Genomic DNA, 26,100 nt, shown 5'->3' on the forward strand with positions numbered 1-26,100 from the left:
CTATCTCTTTCTGTCTCAAAATAAATAAATAAACATTAAAAAATTATTTAGGGGTGCCTGCGTGGCTCAGTCAGTTAACCATTGGACTCTGGTTTTGGCTCAGGTCATGATCTCGCAGTGTTGTGAGTTCAAGCCCTGTGTTGGGCTCTGCATTGGCAACACACATCCTGCTTCGGATTCTGTCTCCTCTGTCTCTGCCCCTCTCCCACCCATGCTGTCTCTGTCCCTCTCAAGATAAATAAATAAACTTAAAAAAGGTATTTAGGAGTCTAACAAGGCAGAAGATTATTTTTACTTGTATTTCATGATTTTCAGGTACAAACCCAGAGAAATTGAATCTATCAAATGTAGAGGATAAGTTTGGGACTAGAAAAGGCAGACAAACTTGAAGGTTAGAAGCCAGGATGAGGTTTGGATCAGTTGTGAAGGATCCAGGTTGTTTGCTGATAGCACTCATTTTCATTGGTTTCTAGTTCTCCAATTCCTTCCCTACCTCGGGACATTTGGGAGTCTCTCTGGGCACTGTGCCTGAGATTTCTTTTTCTCCTGGTTTGGGTGCAAGGAGCGGACAGGACAATTATGAAAGTAGCACCCTGGAAGAATGCCAGTGGAAAGCTTGGTGAACAGAATACAACATGAACGTCTTCTTATGGAGTGAAAATTGTATATCAACAGGGCTGAGAAGCAAAAAGCCATGGAGTGAAGAGTAACAGAATGGCTATGTATGAGATGGCCCTGGAAAAATTCCAGGACAAAGTGTAGATATTTGTGGCAGGTACCTAAGCATTTTTAATTTTTCTGGAAAAAGGTAGTCTAGGAATTAAAGGTGGACCTGACAGATTCAGAGGTGTCAGGTAGGGGCAGGTGACAGGAGCATTGAGCCTTTCATTGGTGCAGTCTGCAAAAGCTCTTTTCTTTAAAAGGCTGTCTTTGATTAATTGTGATCTATTCACTCCTGAGCACATTCATTCCAATTCTATTTCAGCCCAGCTAAGACTGAAGTAACACAAGTTCAAATGTGCATAGTTACAGAATATTTACTGTTTTTGCATGGTTAAAATTCAACTTCTTTACATGAATAGAATAATGAAATGTTAGAAATGGGTTACTGGTGGTGGTGGTGGTTTAAGAAATAAGCTAAATAAGCTATTTACAGCGCATCCTCTTCTTTTGTATGATTGTTGCCATTTGTTCACAGTAAATATATTCTCTATATTTTAATATATGGTCTTTAAAATACATAATTAAGATATAACACTTTAATGTAATATGATATATACTTAATATATATAGTTAATACATAATACTTTTAAGTATATTCTAGAAGCATGATAAACAACTGGTGAATTCACTCATAGATACTGGGGAGTTCTTCAGTGAAATGTATCCAATTGGCAGCAGTTTGGGCCAATGTTTTCATTCTCACAAAGGAGAGATTTTCTGATGTGTCTGTAAATATAACCACCTGTGTTGAGACCATGTGGAGTAGTTACTACCTTAACTGCTACGGAGAGTTTTCTATTTAGATGGAAACACAAACTCTATAGTTTTATTTTCTATCCCCTGGCAAAGTGTATTTCTTTTCAAACCAGATTTTGTAATGATATTCAGCAGCTATTTCTATGTACCTCTGATACTTAAATGAACTAACTTAGAATATATTTTTGTATACTTTAAATAAACCACAAATTAGTCAGATAATAAATTATGAAAACCTTTACTATGGTGCTTAACACTTAAGTACTATATGAAAATGCTTGTTCCTGCTTACTAATTTCAGTAGAGAAAATGAAAAGAAAGATGTACTGAAACAGTCTGTGAAAGACACTATGTGATGTGAATATGTCAGCTATTGCCTCCTTAGTCTTTAACAGGTTTTTAACAACACAATTATTTTAGCTCTATATTCCTTAAAGAATTTTTAAAAATATTGTATTCAAGTTTCTGTTTACAACATCATAGTTTTTACTAAAAAGTTTAGAAACATGTGAGTTCTGTGTGCTTTGTAGGTAGCATCTTGCTTAAGAAACCTCTCAAAGTACTGATTTTTTTTTAACCAGAAACTTCATTTTGTCACCAAGAAGTATAGCCCTTCTCCTAGAGTGAGCAGATATGTGTGATCTGTCCTCTGTGAGGGCCCAATTGCCTTTTACAGATCCTGAGATATCCATCTATGTGGATTTCCCCGTGTTCCACGACCACCCTTTGTGTCAGGATCCTGAGAGTCTGCTCCTGCTTTTCTTGAATTCTGGATCTGATCCCCTTAGCCTTTCTACTCTGTCCCTTCAGCCCGCAATTCCTTCCCATATTGTATCTTTGTAGAGCAACCTCTGTCATAATAGACTCAATGCCCATATCTTAAATTTTTTTAATGTTTATTTATTTTTGAGAGAGAGAGAGAGAGAGAGAGAGAGAGAGAGAGAGACAGAGCATGAGAGGGGGAGGAGCAGAGAGAGAGGGAGACACAGAATCCGAAACAGGCTCCAGGCTCTGAGCTGTCAGCACAGAGCCCCACGCAGGGCTCGAACTCAAAAACCACGAGATCATGACCTGAGCCGAAGCCGGACGCTCAACTGACTGAACCACCCAGGCGCATCAATGCCCAGATCTTAGAGCATGGTGGAATATTCTGTAACCCAGATTTGACTCACCTCCTCTTCTTGGCTTCTCTGCTTGCTAACTAGAAACAACCTAACTTTGGCTTCTGCCTTGTGTAAACCAGAAACATGGTGACAATGTAAATTAAAAACGGATTACTGAACACCCCACACTATTGCCAGCACAAAAAATGCACTTAAAAACAGTTAAAACTAGCTACCAACTTGTCTGCATTTATTCAAATGACTTACTCTAAAGATGCCTTTATGACAATTGTGGTTCTGTCAGTCTAGTCTGTAAAGTCCAGTCATTAACTCCCAATCATTACAGCTTCCATTTCATGGTGGCTCTACATCCATTCTCTTGTCTTTCCCAGGAAATTAGTAATGCTTTCAGGATTCTGATCTCTAGTTTGTAATGGAAAAGGAACAGCAGCCCTGCTTGGTTTCCATTTTCTCCTGAGCACTTAGTGGTTGGTCTTTTTGTGTCTTAGCCAACTGGATTACAGAGATCAGTTAGAATCTCAGTGTCTGCGGCCCCCCCCCCCCCGCCACCTCCACCCTCCAGTCTATTTAAGGCAACATTAGCAACTAGAAAAGCGAAGTTCTTCTCCTGGAAAAAAGAAGACAGCTTACAGTTGTTTAATTTGGACTGGGTTGTGTTCTTTAGCTTTATTGTACATTCATGATGTTTATCTGTGGAACCCGCTGAGAACAAGGTTGAGGATACATTCCTTGAAGACAATGTGCATTGGCTTTGTCAGGCAGCCCAGACACTTCTAACTTAGGACTTCTTTCTTATTTTCTTGGCTTGTTGTCATGAGGAAAGAGGAGTTTCCAGGACCATATACATAGGGTAAATTTAAATTATAAATCCAGGAGAGCACAGAATACCCTGGCATTATGCTGAATCCAGGTTTCCTTGTCATTAGTCTTTGCAGGTAACTGTGTTTTCCTCTCCACTCTTTCACTGAAGATGTAGCACTCTGAAGTCCTTGGCTCATCTTCCTACCTGGAGCTGCCTGCAAAGGCTCCTAAAAGCCAACCTTTCAGATATCTGAAAATAGCAAATGCTGAGCTCAACCCTATGTTAAATGCTAGTTTACTACTCTGGTTTAGGATTCCCTCTGGTTTTCTGTGGGGATTTTCTTTCCTTTTTTTTTTTTTTTTTTTTTTGGTGAGCTTAAATATATGTTTAAATGGGAGGGGAGAGGTATTTTGTTACATGTATTTTTGTAACATTTCTGGGTGTCTGATAGTGAGGCGATATTTCAAGATATGTCTTATCTACCATTATCCATATTTTCTTTTATCTGAAATAATGTGATGTATTCATTTTTAATGCAATAAAGTATGGAGGAAACTGGAACTTTTCTTTATTATCTTTATCTTTGTAGTTCTTGTTTCTTTGTATTTCTTTGTTATCACAGATGGAAATCACGACTATTTGCTTCTCTAAGTCACCATATATGCGTTAAACATACTGGGCTTACCAGTATGTGGTTGCAAAGCAGGGGTCTGTCTGGTTTCTTTCATTTAAAAAAATTTTTTTAATGTTTATTTATTTTTGAGAGAGAGAGAGAGAGAGAGAGAGAGAGAGAGAGAGAAAATCTGAAGTAGGCTCCAGGCTCTGAGCTGTCAGCACAGAGAAACTCAGGAGCTGTGAGATCATGACCTGAGCCAAAGTTGGACGCTTAACTGACAGAGCCACCCAGGCACCCCTGTCAGGTTTGTCATCCCCAAAATATCTCACTGTCCTTATTCTTTAATATGAGCCTGTTACTTTCTGCAAGGTATCTGAATTTCCTGCTATGGAAGGGCAGGACATGACAATTTATTTATTTTTTTAATCATAGAGAGTAAAATGGCTCTGATGCAGATTTCTATTTAAAAACTTGACAATCTTGGGGAATCTGGGTGGCTCAGTCGGTTGAGCGTCTGACTTCGGCTCAGGTCATGATCTCACAGTTCATGAGTTCCAGCCCTGCGTAGGGCTCTGTGCTGACAGCTCAGAGCCTGGAGCCTGCTTCGGATTCTGTGTCTCCCTCTCTCTCTGCCCCATCCCCATTCGTTCTCTGTCACTCTCTGTCTTAAAAATAAATAAAACATTAAAAAAATTTAAAAATAAAAAAATAAAAACTTTACAATCTTGAAACGAATCTATCTCCAGGGTAATGGTAATGCCGAGCCCCATGTGACCCATCTATGGAGGTCTATGTGATGTCTGGGGACTCAGGGAAGCAGATGGCTAGGTAGTACCGAGGGGCAAGGCAATTTAAGAAGAATAGTTCCTTCCATTAGCTGGTAGGTGGTACAAAAAAGGTGGGGAACGGGGGACCGGCCTGCGAGGTCTCTCCCTCCTTTACTAAAGGAATCGCCCAGTTTTCTCATCCATGCTTCAACTGTTTTTGTGGGCATAGCGCTGCAACTGGTACAGTAGGTGCTCAAGAAATATTTAAACAATTAATGAATATATCCCCTTTCTAATAAGATTCATCCAAATAAAACCTACCTTTAATGTTCCTTTAACTAATTTTCATTAATATAAAAATTATGGAGTAGAGTTGGGGAGGAGTTTATCGTATAAATTGTCTCACATTGCAAATCTTCCTTAGAGATAGTCCTGTGTCTCTGCTGTAACCTGTTTATAATCTACAATTAGTGTAGTAGTTAATGAGATATATCTGGAAATGCCAAGCTTTGTAAGTATAATTTGCTCAAATACGTATTTTTGTGCAACATGCAAATTTGAACAATGGAGTCCTTGTGTTTCTATCAAATAAGGAACTAGAATAAAACAAAGCAAACATGTGTCTTTAGGATCTTAGAATAGCATAATAAAACTACACCTGAGAACCTTTGGAAGGACATGATATGCAAACAAGTTAGTTAACACACGTTAAATTTTTGGAAACTTGAAGAATTAAAAAAAAAGCAATCTCAGAGCTTTAGAAATCTACAATAACATGCTTTTTATCATAAAAAACAAACAACCCCCCCCCAAAACAACCCAAAAAAACGTTTCCCCCCCCCCAAGTTTGAATATCTGGGGGTTGCCTTAATAACTATAAAACTAGTCCATCACATTTTTATTCAGATATAGAAAATGTAGCTTTACAACATTTTTACATAAAAGAAAAGTAATTTGGCTCAAAGAAAATTATAAAAGAAAATGAAAGTAATTGCCATATGAAAGGTATAATTTGGGGGGCCTAGAATCATGTATGGCATCCTGAATGCTGGACATCAGGCCAAGAGAAATTACCTGTGTGGTTTTTGTAGATGCAACTGAGGAAAGGGGCAGAATGGGAAGGAGACAGGGGAGATCGAAAGACAAGAAGTATGATCTTATTTTGAAAAAGAAAAATTTCTAGGCAGTAACGACAAACACTCATTTTTTTCCCCAACACATTTTCAAAAACTGTGGAAAATAATATTTAGTAAACCATGAAACTTGAACTCTAGTGAAAAATTTCAAATATAGTAATGTAGGGAAAATTACATTTTGAGGGTTTTTTTTTTTTTCCAGGTTGGTGGACATTTATCCTGTCTTACTGCTTTTATAAGTGAGTAGGCAGAAGATAAATAGAAGTGTAAAATATACATCAGTTGGTTGTTTTTTAATAACTTGGTTGAACAGCTTTGTGAGACTTTTACAATAAGAGAAGTATTTCTATATTTAAATCTTGGTTGTCTCTGTAGGAAGTTGAAAAGCTTGTATCAGAGACATGCTTCTCCAACCCCATTTTAAAATAGAACTTCTGTCAGAGAAACTTAAAGTTTAAAGGAACTTTAGAGATAATCTAGTTTAAAATTTTCATTTTATTGACAAAAACACTGGTCTCTTGTGCATGGCCCCAAATCACAGAGCTAGTTGTGATATAGCCTAGGCTAAAACCCTGGTGCATAAATTTTGCGCTTTTTTTTTTTTTACAGTGAGCTCTCTGATTCCCTTTCTGATTTATTTCTGGGCAAAACTCAAGGAATGATATATATCTGATAGTCTCATTTCAAATTATGTAACAGCCAAGAGTTTTTAGGCACATGTGTGTTTTTTTTTAATCTATGCCTTTTTTCTTTCTTTAGCAGAAAAATGCTGTATTTAACTACCCCATTCTCGGTACTTTATATTCATTGTAATGAATTAATTTCATATTGAGAAGCTGGTCTCACCACTTGGTTGTTATTAACATGGCTTCTATTGTGTTGAATGGATCTAACTTATCTGTCTCAAATGATGCAGTCTGGGGATCATTCTCTAAAGAAACAGATTGTATGCCGCCTGCCACCAAAATATGATAAAATATCTGAAGAAAAACACAGATAGAGGAATGATTATTCATATTGAGAATAATGACTTATTTTACAAAAGAATCCCATAAGGATTCCTTTAGTGAATTCCTCTTGTTTGAATTTCTGAAATTTAGTTGATGCCCAGTATTTCAAGAACATAACAGAAAGAAATGTGTATTTGAATTTTGATGATAAATGAAAAGCACCAAGCTTTTCTAAATAATTCTAGCAGTTCAAGACGCTAGTTATATCTGATAATGCAGACAACAATATGCTTAATAATATGTTCCTTATTATTTTATTTTTGTTTTCTGCCAAGGCCCATGGTTGTTCGGTAGGAAGAATAATCCTATCTGCAGATTAGAAACAGATTTAAGATGCTAACTTGCAATGCCTCGAAATACCCTGGAGAATCAAACATGCCTGAGAAAAAAGGGTCAAAAAACGTTATTATGAAACACTGGTAATTAAGGAATATTCCACTTAGGTCTGTTTTAAGTCAAGTAGCATTCCAAAGGGACCTTGTGGCTTTATTTTTAGCCTGCAGTTTATTGATTCAGGCTGTGGCCTCTGCTAATTGGCAGAGCTGCTTTGAGCCTACAGATGTTTTACTGGCTTTAGATAATGAGAAATTAAATGTTTTGTCTGTCATCCTGAAGAAAAGACACCATTACTCTGCTGAGGAGACTTTCTCCAGGGTCAAGCCCTACTCCCAGGTGGACCACATACCAGGTTCCTGGACAGATATTGAGATTCACACTGTCCACACACAGGGTTTCCCTGGTCCAATTAGTGATAGGTTAGTCAATAAAAATGCAGCCAGGATTCTGGAGGCCGTATTTGAAATGGGAGTGCGAGGATGATATTCCAGATAACACTGTTGATCCAGTGGATTCATTATCTGACGACCTCCTCCACAGGAGAATAGCAAATGTCAGTGGCACATAAAATAAACCTGTGGAGACAAGGGATTGGCAAACAAATCGCCTGAGGTTGCTGTGAGGAGAGGGGAAATAGCTCCGGGTTGATGAAGATGCCAGACTCTACATCTGGTATATGTTTAGAACTCAAGAGGAGACACTGGGAAGCGGGTCCAGCTCCATGTGCATGTGACATGGCCCACAGTTACCTGGGGCCCAGGGTTTGCTTAAATGCTCTGGTGTTAATTCTTCATAATTTTTTTTTTAACAAAGTGTCTTTCATTTTCACTTTGCACTGAGACCCACAAATTATTTAATGGGTCTTGCTATAAGGGCCCATAGATGGCTGATAGATACCAAAAGCAGATTTTGTGTCAATTTCAATTTGGGCTGTGGACAATTCTATTCTCTATAATGGGGTTTGGAGGGAAGGCATTTAGATAATCCTCCTAACATTATGACTGGATCAGCATCAGGAGGGCATTTGACCATGGAGTTGCTGAGAATGGAGAGGTGATCATAGTGGAGCCCATAGTGATGCTCCTGGTGGTGAGGTGGAGGGAGGGTCAGAGCCAGGGTCGGGTTTTGGGGGGAGAAGCACAGGAGTGAGTGACAGGTAAGAGGTCCATAACAGGGGACATCACAGTAGCCTGGGCAGTTGCATTTACCTAATTAGGAGGCCAGATGAGTCCATAGAATTCGGAGAGTTAAATTGCCTTAACTCACTTGGTGCTCAAGAGAAAGTCACTTGACTTTCTGTTTCAGATTCCTTATCAGTAGGATGATTTTTCATATTAGCTGTCCTCCAACAACTAACAGTTTTAATGTGATAGTATCTGTCAAATGCTCCCGGCTCCTAAGAGATAGGCTCTTTATCATTTGGCACAGCAGCTTGTTCCTTTTAACAGAAATAAATAAATGTGGGGTCTAGTAGAGTTGACTAGGAGGATGTGGTTTAAAGAAATTTAGGAGTTCAAGTGTTCTAGTTAGGAGTTCTCTAGGAAGATATCTTATAAGTAATAGTCACCCTCCTCTCCACAAAAACCTCCAGTATATTATCTAGTGACATTATGCCTCTCAGATATTGTAGACGGACCTTACTTAATCTAGAAAATCCATTAAAACGACAGTCTGTGAGCTTCCAGGGGCATTACAAACAATTTAGGTCAACTCCTTGAATTTTCAGATGACTAATTTGAAAGAGATGGGGTGTGAATGGCTCAGATCTCACAGCTAAGTGTGTAGAGACATTGCTTCTGACAAGATCCAGTAGCTTCTGGTTCAGGGCTTTTCCCTCATACCACATATGTCTTGTAGCAGTCAGGTCCATTATCGGTATATTTGAGGAGTTCTGTTACATTCTATGTTTATGGATGTTCCAAGGTTATTATGGAGTGTTTATTAATCTGGGTAATACTACTACTCCTACTACCATTTATATAGGTCCTGCAATGGGCATAGTGACCTCAGACTTCACTCAATCCTTTTAACAACCTTAAGAGATAGATTTTACTATCTTCATTTATCAGAAGAGGAAGTTGAGACTCAGTATCTCAAGGCTCTTAATTATATCGATTTTAGGACTTCACCAACCTTCCAGCAGTTTTTAGCAGCTATTTGTCTCTGAGGAGACTCCAGTGCAGTTAGCAGGGGACCTTCCATTCTAGTCCTCGCTGCTGAGCAAGAACCAGAGCACTGATTACAAGGATGTTTGTTTATCTTACAGTATTGAGTCTTTTGTTACATGTAGTAATTCATGATATTTCATTTCACTGTTTTTTTTTTTTCCAGTTGATGATGTAGAAGCTTAGGTTACTTTTCCTGATCCAATCTCCCATTTGGAGAGCATACCCACTTTTATAAAGAACCCAGGGGAGAGAAACGGGGGTGAATAAAAGCTCTGAGTGTGCCACTTTATGGAAATATAATGGGGACTTGTAGGTATTTGTCAACTCCCTGGAAAACATAGTCAAGCAAAGCATTTGATTGTAAGAAAGAGCAATATTTGAAATCAAAGGAACCTAACGGCCACAAAAGGCTTTTCTGGGCTGTGCTTCCTCAAGACATTTAGAATTAGGCTACAGGTCAGAACATGCACATTGGCCCCTCTGTTGGGTACAGGGAAGAGTGGGTAGAGTTAAGAAGAGTGTGGTAGATGCCAGCCTTGGGAAAGAGTTGTAGGCATGGTGCGCCCTCCCTCCTGCAGCCCTTGGTCAATCCCGTTCAGAGGCAGAAGACATGACCTTTGGAAATGAACTCAAGGCCCTTCCATCACAGCTGTCATTTGTGTTCAACAGCGAAGCTGCTAGACTTCATTTACCTAAACTCGTGTTGTTTCTTCCTCAGAACATTCTTGGTCGGGTAGGATTGCTGTAAGTACAGTGAAGTGTAAAATAGCCACCCAGGTTCCTGTTTGACAAGTGGAGTGCGAGTTTCTCATCACTCCCCAGGGACCACTAATAATGAGAAATTGGTCTTGTGAGCTCTGAAACATTTCCATTCACCACCCTGTATGTCTTTTATTACTTTACCTTTTAAAATTAACATGCTATTTTAGAAAATAAGGAAAGCAGGTTTTAGAAGCATAGCAAAGGCATCTACTTTGCAGGGTCCCTTTCTCTTCACATTGAGTTTTAAGTTATTACCCAAGATAGGAAAATATGCAAATAGAAGACATATGTATTGATTATGCTTTTGTCTTGAGGATTTTATACAAATCTAAAAGGATGGCTATTTGTGTGTAGATTTGATTCCTGTTTCTCCATGAGACTGTGCTTGTGGATCCTAGAATGTGGCATGCCCTAAAGGCATGATGGTTCTTTGATGTGGTTCTACGGTCCCTGACACCTTACACTGAGCTCCAGCATTGGTCTATCAAATAGATTTTATTGTTAATAATGACTACACTTTGTAGGTGCTGAGTTTCCACTGAGATTTGAAGATATCAGAAGAGTGAAAAAAGTCTGTTATGATTCTATGGGTGTCCTTCATTTAAGCCCTAAAACTACTGTCTACTTGCTTCTGCATTGCCTGGTTGTCAGGAGTACTACATTTGCATATTCAGGTGTCTGTCTCCTTCACTGGACTCTACACTCTGTAAGAGTAGGGCCTATGCCAGTCTTATTCATTATTAGGTCCTCAGAACAAATTAACGCATGGTCCTCAGCAGGCACTCAATACATATTTGTTAAATTGAATTGGTACCTTAATTCAATATTTTTTAGTACTTTTAATATCCCAGGCATGGTAAAGAGTGCCGTAAACACATTTTCCTATATAATCCTCAAAATAACCACATGAGACTATTATTTTCGTTTTTATATTGCAGATAAGGAATCTGAAATTCAGAGTAAGCAGTGTGCTTACCTACACAGAGCTGAGCTCACAGTCCTGCTGAGCTACCTAGCTTGGAACTGGGTCTGTGTGATTGTGAAGAACACACCATAACTGCTACACCACACTGCTCTCTGTATCAGAAGGTTGAGTGATATAGAGATCACCTCAGATGTGGATAGAAACTTGCAAAAAATAAGAGATGCAGAGTTTTGTAAGATAATCTGGCAAAGGGACATTGGTAGAGATGTATCCCCTTCAAAATTTTCACAGAGAAATTCTTTTCATTGAATAAAATATTTCTTGCTTCTTAGACAAATACACTAGATAAAGCATGTTTGTTCGTTGTTGTTGCCACTTGAATTGATATTCATGGATGTTGTAATTTTAAGTGAGGATACACACCAATACTATTTGATTTCATTGGTATTACTGAACATTTTCTATTCTGAGAATGACACTGGGTAAGATTGGGGCTTGGGGGTAGAAGGGAAAATGCAAGTTAGTAAATATACTTTTTATTTTCATAAGCTTACAGTATGATGGGGAATAAGAAGGATAATCAGATTACTATGCAGCAAAAGAGAGCTGGGGTGCCTGGATGGCTTAGTCAGTTCAGCATCATACTCTTGATTTCGGCTCGGGTCTTGATCCAGGTTCATGGGATTGAGCCCTGTGTTGAGCTCCGTGCTGAGCGTGGAGCCTGCTTGAGATTCCCTCTCTCTCTCTCTCTCTCTCTCTCTCTCTCTCCCTCTGCCCCTCTCTGCTACTTGTGTGCTCACTCTCTTTCTCTAAAATTAAAAAAAAAAAGAACATAATACATGTAGTAAAAGTGGTACTATATAGAGAGGATATAAAAGGAGTTAGGTAATTATATCTGGATGTTGATAGAAATATATTATGAAAGGGATAGCATTGGGATGGCTTTTGAAAAATGGGTAGAACTGAACAGTTCTATGTGTTTGATATTTGAAGATGAATAAGAATATGGCCTTTGCCTTTACGAACAACCAAGACCCCTTGGCAGAAATGAGTAGTGAGTGAGTATCAGTGGGTCAGACAACTGTGGACTAGAGAATGCAATTAAATAATTATGCAAGATGACACTGAAAAAAATAATGTGGAACTTGTGTCTTTTTAGGGGAATAGTTAAGACTTCTGATATGGGTAGCTGGCAGTCTGGGAACCTGAGATTTTAGGTTATGTTGATCTGGCTCTTGAAAGTTTGTTCTAAAAACAGATTGAAAGGGGGCTTTTAGAGACATGTTCGAAACTCAATTAACGTAAGCTCCAGTTCAGTGACTCAGTTTTCTTGGGAAGTCAGATTGCTTGGAGTAGGGAATCCACAAGGGCTGGAAAGGGAAAGGGTTCTATTTAAACAGTGGAGTATGTTGTACTACTCATCAGAATTGGCAAAGAAAAGTCAGGGAGCATTTGGGTTGGATTATACTGAAATCACGTCAAAGACTGAATAATTAAAACCACTTTAAAGGGAAGTTTGTTTTTCCCTCTTACAATGAACATATGACTCTGGCACAGAAACTTTTTTCTAGTTAAATGTTGTTTCCTTTCCCATTTAAGATTTGTCATGGTAAATAATCTTTCTCAAATGGCAATAGCTAGAATGTAAAATATAGTAAGTGCTGCCTAAATATTAGGCAATCCGTTCCTTTTGGGGTCAACTAGCTTTTCCTTAGATGAAGATTGTAAACCATAATAAAGCAACACACATAATCAAACACTACAACTGTTTCCTTGCAAGGATGGCCAGAGATACTTTTACTAATAGAAGGAAAATGAGATGGATGTTAAAGATGTTAATTAACTGCACTATGGCAACAGCTTTTTCTATAACACTCAGCATCTCTATTCATCTCCCATGTGTACAGCTCCATGTTGCTGAGAAGGAGTACACAACTAGTGTGGAGAAATATTTTATTCAAAATGATCAATAATTTATTTTAATAACTTTGTTGAGGAATAATTTACATGCCATTAAATTCACTCATTTTGATTGTAAAATTCAATGATTTTAGTAAGTATGTACAGTTGTATGATCATCACTATAACCTAATTTTAGAACATATCCATCACTCCCAAAAGACCCCTGTGCCCATTTGCCATCTCTTCCCAGCCCCCAACAGTAGTCTACTTTATGTCTCTATAGATTTGTCTTTTTTGAACATTTCACAATAGTTATTCTTGAGGAATTTCTATGAATTGGTGACTACGGGGAGTATTATTATTTTTTTTAAGTAAAGCATGTTTTCTGTTTTCAAAAACCTGACAAACAACTAGGAAAGGTGAGGTTAACATTGTACTTCCAGAAGTGAATGATAAAGTTAAGGGTTAAATTCTGTATTGGGACAGGAGAACTGATGCATAGGGGCACTGGTACCCCAATGTTTACAGCAGCACTCTCAACAATAGCCAAATTATGGAAAAAGCCTAAATGTCCACCAACTGATAAATGGATAGGGAAATTGTGGTTTATGTACACAATGGAGTACTACGTGGCCATGAGAAAGAATGAAATATGGCCCTTTGTAGCAACGTGGATGGAACTGGAGAGTGTTATGCTAAGTGAAATAAGCCATACAGAGAAAGACAGATACCATATGGTTTCACTCTTATGTGGATCCTGAGAAACTTAACAGAAACCCATGGGGGAGGGGAAGGAAAAAAAAAAAAGAGGTTAGAGTGGAAGACCACCAAAGCATAAGAGACTCTTAAAAACTGAGAACAAACTGAGGGTTGATGGGGGGTGGGAGGGAGGGGAGAGTGGGTGATGGGTATTGAGGAGGGCACCTTTTGGGATGAGCACTGGGTGTTGTATGGAAACCAATTTGACAATAAATTTCACATATTGGAAAAAAAATTCTATATTGGGGTCACAGATACAGAACTAAAAAGGGGCAAGAGCTATACACGTAGAAAGATGAAGAAATGAAACAAATAAATTAGAGACCAAGATATTTCAGCTGAAATGTCTTATTCATTTGGATAAAAGTGTTTGATTGAATGATGCGATAATCCTTCCACTTCTTTGTTTTTCAGTGAGGAAAGAAATTTATATTAGGGTAATTTATATTTAGGATAAACTACAATCCTGAAGATTAACTAAATTGTAGTTAATCTTGAACTTAAATATTGGACATGTCGGCCCAGCTATTTTCTGAGTTGGAAGGTCACATAACACACATCACAGTGAAACCTATTCTGCCCATACATGTGAGTACAGAAAGCCTGCTTAGCAAGATGGAGAGCTCATAGGCTGCCAGTATCATATTACACTCTACAAGAATGTTGTCCATGAAGTTCAAGGCCAGTGTTCTCCCTTACTGTCATCACTACTTGGGGACACAACTCTCTGTCAAACGGTAGTATGTTTAAGGAAAGAGGGCGTCTTTTAAAAGAGAAAGTAGATATATTTTCAGACTTCTTGACCATATTTCTAGACAAATGAGTTTTAAATAATGTATTAAAGTGTTAAGAATATTAAAACAAAATACCACTGGGTGGCTTATACAAGAGAAATACATTGTCTCACATTCTGGAGGCTAGAAGTCCAAGATCAAGTTGTCAGCAGACATGGCTCCTTCTGAGGGGGTGAGGAAGAATCTGTTCCATGCTTCTCCCCTCTGCTTCTGGTGGTTTGCTGGCTACCTTTGCCATTCTTTGACTCATGAAAGCATCACCACATCTCTGTCTTGATCCTCACAAAATGTACTTCCTGAATGCACATGTGTCACTGTGTCCACATTTACTCTCTCTGTCCTACCCTAGTGCAGCAATATTTTATCTTAACTGCATCTGCAACAATCCTATTTCCAAATAAGATCATATTCTGAGGTACTCTGGAGGCTTTAGCATATGAATCTTTGGAGGACACAGTTCAACCCATAGCATCTAATAATGATGCTAAATATGCACATAACACAATGCATTTAGCATTGTTCTGACAAGCACATAAAAGCATGAACTCATTGAATTCTCATAAAAACCCCACGAGATGGGTATGACTATTTATAGATTGAAAAAGAAATGAAGCACAGAAAGGTCAGTCAGCTAGCAAGTGTGGATCTTGGGTTGGAACCTATGCCAACTGGCTCCAATGTACATACTCTTATACAGAAAAGTGCACTGTGCCACTGTCTTGGTATTTGTAATCTGTCCAAATGGTTTTTACATATAAAAATTCATAGATGGAGAATTTATCACCCTCATCTCTTAGGATAGCATTTATGAAAGGAATTCTATCTCTCCTCTACAGAATAATATAGATTATAGATTAGATAATAATATAGATTCAGAATGGTGCTTGATTTCCCTGTTAAGAGAATATATTAAACTTGTAAACTGACTCATTATAACATGTATCCACTAATATTAGGTTGAATCATACGAAGTTGTCTTTTTATAAGGTAAAAATGGTAGCAAATTAGTAATTTTATATGATTCAAGCTAATATCTCTACTCATGTTTAAAGTCAACTTTTGTTGGTTTCAACAACTTATCTCTTTGTTGATAAAGCAGAAAGATCACCTCGTTTCTTTGGAAATTCCTTCCACCCCAACCTATCTCAGACATTCAGGAAGTCAGGCTGGTGGCTTTCTTTGCTTCAGGGAAGAATGTTACGCAACATGCAGAGAGAAAAACCCAGCAACAAAAAATTACTACTGTTGCCTTTTGAAGTATATACACTTAAATCAGAATATAAAATATAGATTTTGAAGACAATAGAAATTCTGCTACCTATGTCTCTGTATTAAATTAAGATACTACTGTAGAAGGAAAGAAAAGTCTGAGTAACAGCAAGAAACATCTGTTCTGAAGAGAGTCAGTTACTGGGCAGAGGCTATGCCTTTCTGCCCAGGGCCAGTCCTGGAAAGTGTTAACAGGATGATAGAAATATGTCCTATAGTTTGGTTAGTACCATAGACGAGAGCAAGATAGTTCTGGAACCACGTGGTTTAAGTTCTGTTGTGGTAATAAGGCTCACTGGTTTATTTCATAGTTAAGTCTAAAGTTACTGATATAGACAATATGTTTACTTTAGAAAAATAAAGTTTTTTGCACACTTGAGTTTGTTGACTGGTACTTATAATTGCTACATGAGAAAATTATGATTTTAAACTTTTAGACCTTGAATTCAGTTTTCTCTTTATTTTTACACTGAAATATTTCTTTATAGAAATAGCTGCTAAGGTCTGGGCTTTTTTTTTTTTTTAATTTTTTTTTCAATGTTTATTTATTTTTGGGACAGAGAGAGACAGAGCATGAACGGGGGAGGGGCAGAGAGAGGGAGACACAGAATTGGAAACAGACTCCAGGCTCTGAGCCATCAGCCCAGAGCCTGACTTGGGGCTCGAACTCATGGACTGTGAGATCGTGACCTGGCTGAAGTCGGACGCCTAACCGACTGCGCCACCCAGGCGCCCCGGTCTGGGCTTTTATTAATTTTGAGGAGGAACTATATTTATAATATATTTAATTCATGAACTATAAGGTAACTTATGAAGTACTTAGATAAAATATTTTCAGATCATTTTGATTTTATTTATGTAAAAAATTAGGTACTATGTGAGGAAGTGGGATTATATAGATAAATATGACACAGTCTCCATACTTAGTTGCATTTTGCATATTTTTTATGACTTTAATCTCCATTTGTAACAACTTAAACAAGTTTACGTATAAAAAAATAAGCTCTAGATATACATACAACATGATGGAGGTGAATATAGTGAATAAAGAGAAAAGTAACCTAGGTTTTGCTCTAGCAACCTTGAGTTAGAGAGCTCACAAATAAAAATCCAAAGTAAATAATAGTGCTTTATGAATTAAGATCCATGAATGACATATGGAAGTCCTTAATGTAGAAGGGTGACCAACTCTGGTGTCAGAAACTGATGGATCCTTATTCCTAGCTGAGTCATCAAATTGGCTGCATGATGATAAACACTTAACAAGTGCTAATTTCCTGAAGGAAATTGAGAGTTATTATAAGGATTGGTAATAACTGACACATCCTGAGTGCTTAATGATTGATAAACTTTATTAATATTTATTTTAATTTTGTTGTTATTATTTTTCCATAATAATGCCTACTCAATATATAAACTTTAATTAATTATCAGGGCACCTTGGTGGCTCAGTCAGTTAAGTGTCCTGCTTCCACTCAGGTCATGATCTCACGGTTCATGGGTTCGAGCCCCATGTCGGGCTCTGCTGACAGCTCAGAGCCTGGAGTCTGCTTCAGATTCTGTGTCTCCCCCTTCCTCTCCCCTTCACCCTCCCTTGCTCTCTGTCTCTCTCTCAAAAATAAATAAAAATTAAAAATGTTTAAAAAAATAAAAAATAACAAAATAAAATGGTTAACAATCATGGCCACTATTCGAAAAGAGCATTTTCACTTATAATGGAAAACAACATTCTATTCACACTTATGTTTGGCTTATTATGTACAGTGTTCTTGTCAATTATCTATATAATTATAATTGAATTGGAAAAGAAAATTACTAGTTTATTTCCAGAAATTTTTGAACCGAGTAACCTGCAAACCCTCCCATTACAAAAGCACCAGGTGTTGTATGTAAGTGTTAAATCAATAAATTGTACATCTGAGACTAACATCACACTGTATGTTAACTAACTGGAATTCAATTAGAACCTTACAAAACAAAACAAAACAAAAAAAACAAAACAGATTTGCTAGCTAACATAGTTAAAAATGCTTTTAAAAATGGGGAATCAGAGCCCGCAGTGGTAAGAAGGAAAATTGATACTGTGGTTCTCTCTGGTAGAGAATAGAGGCTGGTGGGGGTTGGGTGGGGTGGGGGGGAAGGCATTGTCAGCATGAGAAAGCTAGGATCTTCGTTATGATGCTAATGCTGAACAGAAGACAGGGCTTTGGACCAGTTCATGGAAGGAATTGGTATTGAGACTCCTACCTTTACTCCCCGCTTAAAGCTGAATTCTTTAAAGGAATAAATATTGGAAATGGTTGAACGAGAAAACATTTGTCCATTGGCACAGAAGAAGACAAGGAAGCTTAACTGTCAGCCTGGACTGGGGATAGAAAAATGAAGTCTTTGATGAGAATTTGTAACCATGGGAGAGAGATTTAAATTTAGCTTACCTTTGAGCTCCTGAAATTCTCAAATAAGAAATAAATGTAAAAAGTACCCTCGGCTGAAATCAGATCTTGAAACACTATCTGCATTCCCATGTTTTTTGAAGTATTATTCACAATAGTCAAAATGTGGAAACAACCTAAATGCCCATTGATGGGTAATTGACTAAAGAAAATATGTTGCATATATACAATGGTATACTATTCAACTTCAAAAATGAAGAAAATCCTGCAACATGCCACAAAATGAATGAAATTTTAGGACATTATGCTAAGTGAAATAAGCCAGTCACAGAAGGACAAATACTGCGTGATTCCATGTATATAAGGATTCTAAAATAGTCAATTTTGTAGAAGTAGAGAGGAAAATGGTGGTTTCCAGGGGCTAAGGGGAGGGGAGATATTAGTTGCTAATCAATGGGTATAAAGTTTTAGTTATGTGACGTCAATAAATTCTAGAAATCTGCTGTACAACATTGTGTCTATAGTTAATAATTCTTTACAGTATGCTTAAAAATCCGTTAAATGGGGGTGCCTGGGTGTTTCATGGGTTAAGTGTCCGACTTCAGCTCAGATTATGATCTCGTGGTTCATGAGTTAGAACCCCAAACTGGACTCTGTGCTGACAGCTCAGAGCCTGGAGCCTACTTCAGATTCTGTGTCTCCCTCTCTCTCTGCCCCTCCCCTGTTTACACATTTCTCTCTTTCTCTCAAAAATAAAATATATATTAAAAAAAACTGTTAAATGGATAGCTCTCATGTCAAGTGTTTTTCCACAAATAAAATACAAATTAAAATTAAAAAATAAATTAGAATTCAATTTTTAAAAGATATCTAAAAATCGCTCATACATTTGGAAATTGAAGTCAAATAAAAATACACAGGAATCAAAATGGGAACTAGAAAGTGTGAATGAAAGATAAAAATGTTATGTATCAAAACTTGTGAGGTAAAGCTAAAGTGATTCTTAAATTTTTTTATAACATTAAATGCTGATTTTTTAAAAAGAAGAAAAACTATAAAATAATGAGCTAAATGACCAACACAAAAAGTCAGGGAGATATCAGTAGGAAAAACCCATCAAAATCAAAGGAAAGGAATAGTACAACTGAGAGAAAAAGTTAATGAAATAAAAAGCAACTATAATTCTAAATTAAGAGAAAGGGAACATAGAGGGGCTTCTGGTGGCTCAGTTGGTTAAGCAGCCAACTTCGCCTCAGATCATGATCTTGCAGTTCATAGGTTCGAGCCCCACATTGGGCTCCGTAATGACAACTCAGAGCCTGGAGCCTGTTTCGAATTCTGTGTCTCCCTCTCTCTCTGCCCCTCCCCTGCTCATGCTCTGTTTCTCTCTCAAAAATGAATTTAAAAAATTAAGAGAAAGGGAACATAGAATTAAAAAATATATTTGTCTCTATGTAAAGTTAATAGAAAAGTCTGTGTGGCAGCAGTGATGGTGGAAAGAGGAGAGATGTTCTATAACAATATTAGACATGGAAAAATGTCATGGTTACAGATCTACAGATCCAATAGATATTAAGTACAATCATGGGAGAGTACTATGCATTCAGGAAATAACTGGTCAGATTTCCACACAAATGTAATTTATGTGAATTACTGAAACATGAATAAAATTGTTGAATAAATCTTTATTGAGGCAATTGCATGAAAAGCTGAAAATCTTGAGTTCCCCCACCCCAAGCCAAACATCACTTTCTCTTTCACTCACAAACATACAAATCCAGTCCCAGATAATTTTACAGGTAGATTTTACCAAATAATGTTGGCAGCAGGTAATATCAATACAACGTCAGCTTCTTCAGAGTAGAGAATCAGTACCCTCATAAACACGTTTTCTGAGACTAGTAAAACTTCTATGCCAAAACTGAAGAAAGACAACACAACAAAGGAAAATTGTAGGCTCATTTTTCTTATGAACTTAAAAGCAAAATTCCTAAGATATTAACAAATCCAGGCTAATATTATATAAACAAATACATGAAGATTATATTGGGTTTGTTTCAGAATGCAAGGAAGTTTTACTGTAATGAAACTATTAGCATATTTCATCCCATTAATAGATAAAAGCCCCATGATTACCTCAATAAATTTAGAAAAAGCATTTGATAAAAATATGCAATACCCATTTGTAATAAAAATTCTGAAAAACAAGGAATAGAGGAAAATTTCCTTAATGGTGTGTAGAATTTCTACCAAAAATTTACAGCAAATATCATAGGAAGAGTAAAACACTCAAAGCATTATCGTAGGAAGTTACTATTACTTTTTCTATTCAATATTTTACTAGAGGCCACGCCTAGTGCAGAAATTAAAAATAAGCATAACTATAAGCAACGAAGAGACAAAAGTAGTATAACTATGTTATGGTAGGATTATCTACTTAGAAAATCTACTTAGGGAAATTATCTGACATTTGGAAAAAGCTCACCAAAGTTTTTGAAAAGTTTTACGGTTAGTATGTAAAAATACACTGCCTTTCTTTACATAGCATAAACAATGAGAAAAACACAACTTAAATAATAATACTTGTAATAGTGACAAAAATTATATAGAGCCTAGGAATAAATTTAACAAGGGATATAAAAGAATTTCTAGAGAAAATGAACATTTTATTTTGCAAAAGAAATGGAGAACTATGTTATGTCCATGGAGGAGAACATTGCCAACATATTAACTCTGCCCTTACTAGCTTATACATTCCATACAATTCCAAACAAAGTTACAATAGAGTTTTTCCTTTGAATCTGATAAATTCTTGCTATAATTCATTATAAAAGGAAGGATCAAAAATAGTGAATGCACTTTCCAAACAGGTGGAAAGAACAGATATCTAGATTTACTCGAGGTAGTAGAAATTATGAAGGTGGAATATCTGTGCAAAGAAAGACAAATGGAAAAATGTACAAGGACAGAATGTTCCTCCTCATATGGAAAAATAAGATCACAGAGGTGAAAATCAGCAGAAAATATAGAATTTTCAATGAATAGTGCTGGTATAATTGATTATCCACATGGAGAAAGCCCCTCATAAATTTAGACCCCAACCTCACAATACCTACAAAAATATGGGTTAAAGACATAAATGTTAATGCCTCAAAAAAATTAATGGAGAATATTTTTATGACCTTGAGCTACAGAAAGATCCTTAAAGAAAAAACTAAAAGTGTAAACCTTAATGGAAAATATTGGTAAATATTTCTGTTAAACTTAATAACTTCTGTACAGACTGCATAAGGATATATCCTTATATATAAAATTTATATAACGTTTAAAAACATGCCACCCAATATACAATGATTTGTAGTTACATGTAATGAAAATATAAAGATATGCAGGTAGATTATAAACCCCAAATCTAGAGAGTGATTATCTGCAAAGACAGGGATAGAGTAGAGATAGGTATAAGGGTCTCAACTGTCTGCACAGCGTTCTGTTTTTACTAAATCAAATATGATGGCATGTTAAAATTTACCCAGAAAAAGTGGTGGATCCATGAGTCTTTGACATATTGTTACTACTAATATGTATGCTTTGGAGACTTACTGGTAAAAACATTTTTTTAAAAAGAATAAAATGAAAAGCAAAATAACGAGAGAGAAAGTGAGGACAGAAAAGTGGTGGGGGAGGTGTAGTTGGACGAGAGAGGGTAACCATAAAATGAGTTCAAGGAATAGGGCTTTTCAGATGTAATAAGTGGAAGACATTGAGAAGATTTGATTGAGTTACACAAAATTACAATTTCATGGATTTTAAAGTGAAAAACTATCTCTTTATTAAATATGAAGTAAAAACAAGACACTAGTGATTCCTTTTGACAGTTTACTGAAGCATGTTGGGGACACATTCAAAGCTAGTATATCTACTCAAGGTTGAGACTATAAATGAATTAAATGTTGAGGACATATTATGAATTTGGGACCCAAAATAAAATACATGTACCAGAAATGCTAATATTTGGTAAACTTTTCATCCAGAGTCAGCACTGAGCACTTAGATGTCTGGTGGTGTTAGAACAGAGGGCTAGATGATGAGGACCATAAGACTGGCAATTTGTGGAGTGTCTTGTTGGGAGTCACTCAAAAACCATCTAAGTTCTAATCTTGTGTTACCAATTATGGAATTGTGGGGCAGAGAAATACATAATTTGTTCAAGTTCACAACAGCTAATTAGCAGCACAGTCAGGACTATGAAACTGACTTCTATCCCAGTAATTTTAGTTTAAGCAATTATGCCTCACATTCTTAAACTGTTGAGGGGTTAACCGATTACAAAGTATGCATTAATTCTGACTGCCCATAATTTTATTTTCTATCTTTTTAAGGTTTATTTAAGTAGAATTTTTAAAAGGTGACCTTTTTAAATTATAGATTGCTCGTCTGAGCATTTCTATATTTTTGTGGGAAATGGAAATTTTATATATTTTCAGTATTCTTTAAATGTGCCAGAGTCCATAAATGGACATTATGACTGTATTTATGAAAAAAGAGAGAAAGTTGATTAAGCTGATCAAATTGGTATTCCAAAATATGCCCATTAGCCACTAGGTGTCACCATAACCCACTATAATTAAAAGCCAGTATGATAATTTTGTAGGAAAGGACAATAACATTTTTGCTGAAGCATAAAGTGGCATTTTAGAGAGTTAGACACATAGCTCTATTTTTTTGCACCCCTGATATTCTATATCTAAGCTCTAGGTGGAAAGATTAATTGGGAATAATTATTACTATGTGGGAACCTCACATAGTTATTTTCATAGTCCATGAACTAGGAATAATTGTAAGACTGAGGATTTGAGGGACCAAACATTCATTAAATCCTGGGATTTCACTTGTAATGCATGTGGTATTCATGAGAGAGGGAAGTTTGGGGGAAGATCCAAGATCTGCCCTGGCAGTCTGTTGCAGGGTGGAGAAGAGCAGGGGCAGAGGAGGTGGAGAAGGAGGATGGTCACCTGGGGTGGCTCTGAAGGACCTGTGACAGGTATGTGAAGGGTGTATTATTAGGCCTGGCTGACTGGAGGCCAGCCTGGCATCTGTTTTCTCCTGAACCACTTGTAATACTGCACTTTAACTTATGTGGATATTTGTTTGCTTCAGGTAAAATATTCATTTACTCATGGCTGAAAATGAAGGTATTAAGATGTTTTTGGAATAGGTCTGTCACATCCATCATTGACTTCTTTGGTTTTTTAGTCCCTTGTTTCAGAAGCAGAGGGAGACAGAGAAAGACATGTTGGGTTCTCTTCATCTCTCCCATCTCACTCTGTGGTTGATGTTTGTCAATTCTGTGGATTTCTCAGCATCTGAACCCCTTAAAGAATCCCTTACCTTATAAGATAGAGCCCATCTCTCACTTTGTGGAGGAAAATTAAAAATGTTCCAGACTCTCTTGTAGCTAGGACATGGGGATGTGTCACAGCACCTGCCAAACAGATGTACCATGCCATATGTGAATCAGAAGTCAGTCCCTTTGGAAGGGGGAATGGCAGGATCCTTCCAGGGAGAGCAGTGAGCATGGCAGCCGCTGTCTGCTCCCGGAGGCAGAAGTGCTGTGGTGTCCATAGCAGCTCTTGGTGTTTGGAGTGTGGGCACCACAAGCACCATGTCAGTGCCCAGGGGTTGAGGGGTAGTGAGGGCCAGTCTATGAGACAGTTTTGCAGCAGGATTTGGGATAGAGTTTCCAACCTCTGGGCCTTCTAGCAGTTATAAGAGCCAGCCAATAGCCTTCTAACATATAAATTCCTTTTATGATTAATTAGGTTTTTGTTTTGAACTATTTTTGCTTACAACAAAGAATTCTGACTTATGTACTTCCAGTTTCCAAGGCAGAAAAGCATCGATGCCTACATTGTGATAAAATAAGACCTATCACTCTTCCTTACCCGATTATCATAGATGTCCTCTTTGCTGCCAATAATGAGCTGGATAAAATGGTGCTGGCCGTCGTGGTGTATAAGAGTGTGTATGTGTTTTGTGTGTGTGTGTGTGTGTGTGTGTGTGTGTGTGTGTGTGTGTGTCTGCGTGTGGTTGGCAACAGGGAGAGATTGCCTCCATCAGAGGCTGATGATCCAGGTCCTGTCCTAGGTATTTGTTTAAATTCTGTATCTTTTCTTCATCTTTCAGAACATCACACATAACTTATGGTACCTGTAGCCAGGTGAATGCCACAGCTTTTATGCAGAAAAATGGAGAATGTAAACATGGAGGAGGAAAGGCATCAGGTACTTCCCATGGAGCAGGATATAAGTTCCAAAAGCTAGTCGGTCTGTGGTAGACCTATTTTATTTATCAAAAGCGCCTGAACCTTAGACTCCAAATTAGCTACTTTTTACTATGATTTACATACCCATTGCCTTATTACTGGAAGTTTAGATGTTTTCCAGAACATACTGGTTACAAGCATTGGGGTCTGATAGACCTGAGTTGAAATCTTAGCATTGGCAGTTATTTGCTAGGTGATCTCGGCATGAGTTACTTATGCAAAATGGATTTTAATTACATAAGTATTATACAAAATTATTCTCTTTGTGAAAAGTAAACAATTAGAAATAAGGCTAATAAGGGCACCTGGGTGGTTTAGTCGTTTGAGCATCTCACTGTTGATTTCAGCTCAGGTCATGATCTCATGGTTCATGGGATAGAGCCCCATGTTGGGCTCTGCACTGACAACGAGGAGCCTGCTTGGGTTTCTCTCTCTCCCGTCTCTCTTGCCCCCTGCTTCCGCCTCAAAACAAACAAACAAACAAATAAAGTTTTTTTTAAAAAAGAAAAAGGCTAAATAAAAATATTTGACATCCCTTCAGAGTATCAATACCTGACCTTCCCCCCAGGCAAACATCATTACACTTTTCCTCACCTATAAAATAGGTGTTAAAAACTCACTGGATGGACAGACTTGTGGTGAGGCTCCCTCATGCAGGTAACTGAGTTAAAATGCTTCTTGCTTAGAGAAGTTTTACCTGATCCTCCAGCCTCGGTCCAATTTCCCTGCTCTCCTTCCATAACACTCTCTCCTTCTTCATGACAGTTTTGTAGCTGTAATTTATTTTCTGAGTTACAGTAGATTTACCTAGCATGTCCAGGATTTGGTCTGTACTACAGGGATGACATATCCAGAGTTTAGATAACCTAAATCCCAAAGAAATAGGACCAAAAAAAACCTGTCTTGGTCTATGCTTCATGCCAAATGTGTATTTTATATTTGTGTAGGAATATACATATTTGCATTCTTGTTGCTCTCAACAGGTGAGTGAATATGGACTTCAATCCATTAACTCATGTATTCAAGAAATTAAAATTTCTCATCTCCTCTAACGTAATTTCAAAATCTCTGGCTGTTCTGGCATTTCCATAAAATTGTGGTATCAGAGTAAACTGAGACATATTAAACTTTATCTGAGACATATCAGATAAACTGAGACATATTAAAAATGTTAAGAGTTTATTTGAGTGAAAATTGATTCAAATCAGGAAGTATCTAATCTAACACATAGAAAGGAGCTCCAAGGACTGTACAAAGGAAAGACTTTTATATGCAGAAGGGAGTGGAAATGAGGAGGCAAAAAGTGGGTTGGTTATTGCAAGATTACTTTCCTTTAGGGGATGGCAGGGGTCCATCAGGCAGATTACCTATCTAGTGTTGATCAGGTGATTCCTGATTGGTTTAAGAATCCATTTCTGGGGAGGCTGAAACTGTGTCTCCATTTGGGGACAGGACTTAGTATAAGTGACTCTATTTTCAGTTTGTTGTCCCTTCCTTCCTTCCTTCCTTCCTTCCTTCCTTCCTTCCTTCCTTCCT

The 26,100-nt window shown here is 37.3% G+C and overlaps 1 long non-coding RNA gene across 1 annotated transcript in view; it reads left to right on the plus strand.

Moving 5' to 3' along the window:
• LOC121016178 (uncharacterized) overlaps positions 1–26,100 on the plus strand; it is a 366,104-nt gene that overhangs the window by 110,045 nt on the left and 229,959 nt on the right. The window lies entirely within an intron of this gene.

This window comes from Herpailurus yagouaroundi, unplaced genomic scaffold, assembly GCF_014898765.1.
Source record: "Herpailurus yagouaroundi ecotype Mexico unplaced genomic scaffold, PumYag 209, whole genome shotgun sequence".
NCBI lineage: Eukaryota > Metazoa > Chordata > Mammalia > Carnivora > Felidae > Herpailurus > Herpailurus yagouaroundi.